General features: G+C 49.7%; 1 long non-coding RNA gene across 1 annotated transcript; it reads left to right on the top strand.

The window, feature by feature from the left end:
* Window positions 1-6: 6 nt before the first annotated feature.
* Window positions 7-2,611, top strand: LOC122543047. Its single transcript, XR_006309903.1, has 2 exons — window positions 7-571; window positions 1,786-2,611. It is a non-coding gene; the product is annotated as an uncharacterized LOC122543047 (long non-coding RNA).
* Window positions 2,612-5,379: the final 2,768 nt, after the last annotated feature.

Raw genomic sequence — 5,379 nt, 5'->3', positions numbered from 1 at the left:
TGCTGTGCTTTTCCAGCACCACACAATCGACTCACTTGCAATCACACCCTGTTGTCACTGTCATAACTGAATTTGAATGACTTAATCTGCCAGAGGTCACTGCCTCCGGAAACAAAATGTCCAGGTCACTCTCCCCCTGCCGGATGTGCTGCAGTGTTTGAAGCTCAGATTCCAGATCATCAACTCTGAGCCGGAGTTCCTCCAGCAACCAACACTTGCTGCAGATGTGGTCACTGCAGTTCACACTGGGATCAGCCAGCTCCTACATCATACAACTATAGCACATCATCTGCCCAGCCACCTCAACTTAGTTAATTACTTTCATTAATTTATATAAATTTATGAACTGAAAGGGAAGACTAGATAATCATTTCTGTCAAACGTTTGTCTGAAATGTGTGTGTGTGTCCCTTCTGCTGACAGTCTGTCTGTGTTCCTCTCTCTGCCTCTGTCTCTGCAGGTTGTCATCAATCCGAACTATGAGGTGGTGGAGACGGACTATTCCAACAATGTCGTCAAGTGTCGCTGCAAATACGATGGACATCGCATCTGGGCTTACAACTGTCATGTTGGTGAGTCAGATCACACTGTTTTCTTTAGGGACTCAAGTTTTCCTTTCTTGGTGATAAAAGATGCCCTCAACTGCATCTCCTCCATCTCCAGTACCTCTGCCCTCAAACTCCCTCTCCCCAATAACTATAAAGATAAAGTCCCCCTGGTCCTCACCTACCAGCCCAGCCACCTCCCAATCCAACAGATTATCCTCTGACATTTCCGCCACCTATAATCAGACCCCACCACCAAAACCATGTTTCCTTCCCTACTCCTGTCTGCTTTCTGCAGGGATTGTTCATTCTGAGACTCCCTGGTCAGCCCCACACCCCCCACTAACCTCCCCACCACATCTTTCTAATCGCAAGAGGTACAACACTTGCCCCTACACCTCCTCTCTCACCTCTGTCAAAGGCCCCAAGATCCGACAAGAGTCATCTGCACTTCATCCAAGCTGATCCATCCTATCTGTTGCTCCCGATGTGATCTCCTTGATTACCAGGGAGACCAAACACCGACTCAGGTTTGTGGAACGTCTGCGCTCTGCACGCATCAACCAACCCAATCTTCCAGTTCTTAGCGATTTTCATTCCCACTCCCACTTCCCGCAAGGACATGTCAATCCTTGGCCTCCTCTACTGTCAGAGTGAGGCCAGGCATAAACTGGAGGAACATCACCTGATATTTCACCTGGAGAGCTTACAGACCAATGGTCTCCACATAGAGTTGACCCCAGTTTCAAATTCCCTCTGCCCCTTCCCCCAGCCTGATCCCGTGTTTAGCCCTTCCCTTCCCCTCCACCCTGACCTGCCCATCTTCCTCCTCTCTTCCTGCTGACCAATCACAATAAGACCCTACCTGCATCCACCAATCACCATCCTAACTCCCCTTCCCCTTTCTTGCTCCTTGGCTGCTGCCTGACCTGCCGTGTATTCCCAGCTCCACGTCTATTCACCATGACCTCCAGCCTCTGCATGACGTATCACCTCACTGGCTGATAGGGAAACCACTTCCTGCCAATACACAGAGCCAATCCCAGCCTTTCTCCATGAACTGTTCTCCTGAGGTGTCCTCCCCCCTCACTCGGAGGGAATCCATCAGATTTCAGCAGCTGCTGACTCAATCCGTCCTCTCCTGTTTCTGGGATGGGATGGGGAATAAGGAGAGTGTACTCATTTGTTCCCCTGTGCCAAACAGCTAATCTGTCAATAATCCCACTCCATCCCTTTGCCAGGTGGCTCTTTCAGCTTGGAGTCCGAAGAGATCTTTGAAAACTTCCCCGGATTAATCAGTAACCGTCTGTCGACCTGGTAAGGCCACAAGAGAGATGACCACTTCAGTAATACTGACCAAAGACCAAGGGATGCCCGGTGAAGCATGGACTGATAGCCATGCATGGTTGTCAATGCAATATTGGTGCTACTGTCTCCAGTGTAAGGATAGTGTGCTGCAGGAATACAAATCCATCCTCTTGTGCTGTCTGGCGTCAGCTCCATTGCACCCAACTGCTTGGAGCCACTTCACCAAGACTAAAGATTCACACTTCCACTTCAGTCTGAAGCTATGTCCTTTTATCTCTCTCCTTCCCCCTCTCTCTCTCTCTCTCTCTCTCTCCCCCTGCCTCTCTGTCTGTGTATGGCTATGGCTGCTAGACACAGGCAAAGCCGTTGTCATTGGTGCTGAGGAGAGAGTGAGATCCAGCAGAGAGAGAGAGAGAGAGCCACAGTTAAGGAGACGTGCTGCTTAAAATGTCTTCAGGTTCTTGTGACCTCGAGTCCTCCAAAGGGCAAGGCCATATCTCAGTCAGCGGGTAGCCAGGGGGTGGGGGCTGCTGTTCACCTCACTGCTGACCCGAATGGTGTGCAGATACCAGCACCTTCTGCAACCAGACTTCTACGGTTCACTTAAAATTGATCTCTCTCAAGCTCTCTGTAAGCCGACTCAATCCCGTCTGCTTTGTATGTGACAGGGCGTTGCAGCAATGTGTCCTGAGGTTGGATATTTACCTGAATTTTAAAGAAAAAAAACCCCTCCGTCAGTAATAAAGCCAGTTACAGTGAGTTGTTTTTTCGTTTGATTCTTTGAGAAAGAGGGGCGGATCCTGTGTTCACTGTCGGAGGAGGATCATGCAGTGGTCAGCACTGCTCTTTTGTGAACTTTGGTGTGACAGACAGAACACAGCAGTGTTAATTAAACAGCGATATACTGTATTGGGAAATGTGGATCTGGGTGGTCAGTGAAAATAGACAGGCAGGTACTTGAGGTGGCTTCATTGCAAGAGGTTGAAGTTCTGAAGTAGGGATGTCTCACTGCAGTCTTGCAGGGACTTGCTCAGACTACCCCTGCTGTATTGTGGACAGTTTTCATCTCCATTACATGAGGCAGGATACCCTTGACATAGAGGGAGTGAGTGAAGATGGGGATAGCTGGACTGTCCTAGCAGTGATTGGTTTGACTGGGCCTGTATTTAATGGTTTGACTGGGCCTGAGTGCAGAAGGATGGAAGGGGATCTGACTGAAATGTATACAACTCTAACAGGGCTCAACAGACTCGATGCAGGGATGATGGTTCCTCTGGGTAGGTGGGGGTCTATAACTAGGAGACACACAGTCTCAGGGGGATATGGGGTAGACCATTTCAGACTGAGATGAGGGAACATTTCTTCACTCAGAGGGTGGCAAGGCAGTGGAATTCCCCATCACAGGAAGCTGGGGAGACCGGCCCACTGAACACAGTCAAGAAAGAGACTGGCAATTTCATAGATTGTCAAGGGGAGAAGGGGGGAATATGGCACTGAGATAGTGGGTCAGCCATGTTCAGAATGAATGGCAGAGCAGGCTGGAAGGGCTGAATGGCCGACTCCCACTCCAGGTGTCTGCCTGTATTTCGATGTGTGATCCAGAAGGAGACCACTCACCTGGCCTCCCAAAATCCCCACTTTGCACACCCAGAGTTACCCTGAGCGAAACAGATCACAGCAAGCTTTTCCAGAAGGCAGCCTTCTAGCCCGACTGCTCAGTGGGTGCTGCTCCTGTTCCACAATTATCTCCAGCCAGACAGCTTTATCTCATCCTCTCAGTAAATCTTCCTGTTCCCTTCTCCCTTGTGTGCTGATCCAGCATCAAATGAAGAAGAGCCTCTCTGATGGACCTGCACCATTCCCCATCAGAGTAAGGTCCCCTTTCTCACAGCCATACAGGTGAGGATGGCTCTCTTAAATTCCTCGTTGGATTTGTTTTTGACTGTCTGGTTTTGTTCTCCAGTCTGTAGCATACTTATCTGTGAGTGTGTTTCTCAGTGAGTGTGTATCTGCGTCTTTGTGAGTGTGTGTGGGTTACTGCAGGTGTCATGAGTGTGTGTGTGTGTCTCTGTTTCTTAGTCAGTGTCTCTTTGCATGTTGGTTAGTCATTCAGAGTGTGTGTGTGTAAGTAAGTGTGTATGATTGTGTGTGTGTGTGTATAAGTGAGCGTGAATGGCTGTGTGTGTGAGCATGTATGAGTGTGTGTGTTAGGGGGAGACAGAGAGAGAGAGAGTGTGCATGCATGTGTGTGCACAACTTTAGTAGGGAGAATGGTTTCCTATCATTCAGGTTCACAGCCCAGGCTTTCTTTCATCACAAAGCTTCAGTGTAACTCGTTTTCTGGGCAGATTAAACAATGTCCAACCTCTGAGAAAGAACCGAATGTGTTCATTCTCTGCTTTAACCTATTCCCTCCCTCCACCTTCCCCTCCCCCTGAACCTCTGCACTTCTCCTGACTCCTGTCCTTGCTGCATTGCCCCCTGCTATCCAGGTACCCTGACTCAGGAGGCACACACACACACATTGCTGCCACACAAACCCTCCCTCTGCCCTCTTGAAGAAAACCCATGGTGGGTAGGTCTTAGAGGGGCATTTGGAGGCTGGGTATCGGCTGGGGGATATTTGGTTCCCTCTCTGTGTCACCTCCATTGGCAGACATAGCGATGACAAAATGCAAATCTCTCAAATCTCTTGGATGTTCATCAAAGGAGCTGCCAGTCTTTTCCAGCAGAGCTTTCTTGGGAGTTGAATCCTCTTGGACTTGGCTTTCCCACTTCTCTAAAGATTCCCCAGGTTTTCTGTGATCAGGGCAGGCCGTATCCATTCAAGGTGTTTGTAATTCTGCGGGGAACTGAAGTGGAGAATCACATCACCGTTCCTTTTGAGCTCCAATCCAGTCCAGTACAGCAAGGTGTTACAGTGTGGTGGCTTGGTCAGGGCCCATTCACAGCAAGCCTGTGTCTCCAGCATTGCTCAGAGGAACATAATGTACAGCCTTAGACTAGCTGTGACCCCCTGCCCTCTATTTCACTTTCCCTTCCTCCTGCCTTGCTCCCCCCACCTTCACTCTCACTTTGCATCAGTCACTCTCTTGCTGCATCTTGTTTCCCTGTGGGCTCTCTCTCTTGCTCTCTCTCTCTGTGTCTCTGAGTCTTGCTCCTATGAGTGACAGTGAGGGAGTGGTGATGCATTTCCAAGTCCAGTATGTTTTTCAGGGGAATTTGCAGGGGCTGGTTTCTGTGCATCTCCTTCACTGTGTGTGGGGATTTTCCTGGGCTTGGCAGGGGGTTGCCAGGCTTCTGGAAGTCCAGCTATGCTGACCGGCCTGTGCCAGAATCACGGGAGACTGCTTTCAGTGATGTCCAGGTGGTGGGAAGTGCAGTAGGAGCCCTACTGTCCTTTAGAGGATTTGCACTGTGGCCTAACAGCTTGCCAGAGTGCCTTCCCTTTGTAGGGAGGGTAGGTAAGAGCAGGCCCTATCTCTGGTGTGTGTTTTGTATTGAATTAATCATTTCAGCCAGCCGGA

The sequence above is a fragment of the Chiloscyllium plagiosum genome, chromosome 42, assembly GCF_004010195.1.
Source record: "Chiloscyllium plagiosum isolate BGI_BamShark_2017 chromosome 42, ASM401019v2, whole genome shotgun sequence".
NCBI classification, from domain to species: Eukaryota; Metazoa; Chordata; class Chondrichthyes; order Orectolobiformes; family Hemiscylliidae; genus Chiloscyllium; species Chiloscyllium plagiosum.
The sequence above is the reverse complement of the archived record's forward strand: the minus strand, read 5'-3'. Positions and strand labels throughout refer to the sequence as shown.